Source organism: Nomascus leucogenys, chromosome 1a (genome assembly GCF_006542625.1).
Source record: "Nomascus leucogenys isolate Asia chromosome 1a, Asia_NLE_v1, whole genome shotgun sequence".
Lineage (NCBI taxonomy): Eukaryota > Metazoa > Chordata > Mammalia > Primates > Hylobatidae > Nomascus > Nomascus leucogenys.
Window position 1 is genome coordinate 30,604,292 of NC_044381.1, and position 2,296 is coordinate 30,606,587.

Below are 2,296 nucleotides of genomic sequence, written 5' to 3' on the forward strand. Positions count from 1 at the left end.
TAAGCTTATTCTTCATTACCTATTCTGCTATAGTTGCTTTTATATTTAGCCCTTTTGGCAGAATACCGCTGAAGGAAGGCAGAATGATAATAATGTTCTAGCACCAAAACCACATCCCAAACTTCTAACATTAGGCAGGAAAGAAAAAATCTATTGCTCATGTGCTCTTGGAGATCAACTTGTGGTAGGGGAGATAAACGCCTAAACAAATAGTTATCACATCACTAGAGTGATATGGTTATGCGAACTGTACTTAGCTACAGTCAGGACTGGAAAGCTCAGGAAAAATTTGAGAATAGTGTGATGCTCAAGTTGAGTCTTAAAGGATAAGCAAGAGTTAGCTTGTCGGGGGAGATAATTAGAAGTTGTTCTAAGTATTGGAAAGATACAGAGAAGATTAGCATGGCCGCTGCGCAAGGATGACACGCAAATTCGTGAAGCGTTCCATATTTTTTCATGGACATGGGAAGGGGAACATCACACTCCGGGGACTGTTGTGGGGTTGGGGGAGGGGGGAGGGACAGCATTAGGAGATATACCTAATGCTAAATGACGAGTTAATGGGTGCAGGAAATCAACATGGCACATGGATACATATGTAACAAACCTGCACATTGTGCACATGTACCCTAAAACCTAAAGTATAATAATAAAAATAAAAAATAAATAAAAAAAAAGAAGTTGTTCTAGGTAGAAGGGACAGCATGAGAAAATGCACAGGGTTGTAGGAATACAAACTGTAAGTTATTTGAAATTGTTGGAGCATGCAGTGCAAGGTAGGGAGTAATAAGAGATGCAGTTGGAACACAAGGAGGGGGATTTATAATGAAGGGTTTATGCCACATTAGGAGCTTGAATTTTATCCTGTAGCCAAAAAGAACTGTTGAAGGGTTATCAGCAGAAACTGTGCATGGTCATATTTGAGTTTTTGAAAACAAATTTTGGCAGCAGTGCCCTTGGTACATTTGAGAATAATGTGATTAGAAACCAGTTAGGAGCCTCTTACAGTATAGTTTAGGTCAGAAATAGAATTTGAGAATGAATTACACATATAATATTTTTAAAGCAGAGGCTCCCTTTTTTGCCATGTTATATATGTACTGTGTGTATATGGAGTTGTTTTCAAAACAGAGGCATATCTGATTCCTTGGGAAGCTAGATCAGGATATCTCGGTGGTCTCAAGAATGGCTACAGGGACAGCTTATATAGATTTTGGGAACACTGCAGAAATATTTCTAATACATGTAATCATTCTGTTGCCCACTTGAAAATCATTTTTTCCATGAGCACTTAAAGTATACTTGGTTGCAAACTGCTAGGTTGAAGATTTCATAGCATTTTATAGCAAAATTCTATCTCACTGTTATTGACATCTTAGAATATGATGAGTTTTTATTATGAAGATAAATAATGGTTTACTTTTTTCTATTATAGAAAATGAATTGAAACCTTCAGAACAATATTAGCATGATCTTTGTTCACAAGTCTCTCTGCAGTGAATTCTTCGATTAAATGATTAATAATTTCCATTGCTAGCCATCCAAGAGACATCATGCTTGACTACACTTTTAGCATGATATAATCATTACTTATGACTAGGGCTTTCTCTTTCACCAAATAAAATTTATAATGTTTACTTAGTTGTACTCTAGCATGTAGGTAAATTCACAGAGTATGCCAAGGTAAGTGAGAAAGTTGAGTGGCTACCGTCTTCAAAGTGTTCCTCTGAGACAGCCTGATATTTCTTGAGATGTGACATTTCACATTCTGCTTATAAGTGATAACTTAAGCTGCCTTGGGACTTTTCTGTGTGTGCTTGCATCATATTACCTGAAAAAAAATTGAATCTGATTGTACAAAGAAAAACACAACTGCCATATCTTCAGGACAGATGGATATTAAACACTATTTTCAGAAATGGAAAACACAATACTAGTCTGATCTGGAATCAGCTTCTATCTAGCTCTCTTATTTCTTGGTAATGTGACCAAGGGCAAATACATAGCTGCTAAGGACCTTGGTTTCCTACTGCAAACTGAGTAATAAAATCTATCTCACATATATTTATCTCTCCACATATTTATATTTTAGAAATGGGGAGTTATACAATAATCAAAATAAATAAATTATATATTATGGTAGTAGTAAGTCCTATACAAATAAAGAAAAATAAAACAGGCAAAATAGATATTTATTATTGCTTAAAAACTATCCTGAAACTTAGTAGCTTAGAATAAAACATACTTATTATCTCCCAGTTTCTGTGAGTTAGGAATACAATCATGACTTAGCTGG

At 35.4% G+C, this 2,296-nt stretch overlaps 1 pseudogene; it reads left to right on the forward strand.

Annotated features, from left to right (window-relative positions):
* Positions 1 to 358: 358 nt before the first annotated feature.
* Positions 359 to 454, forward strand: LOC115836266 (annotated as a pseudogene).
* The last annotated feature ends 1,842 nt before the right edge of the window (positions 455 to 2,296 follow it).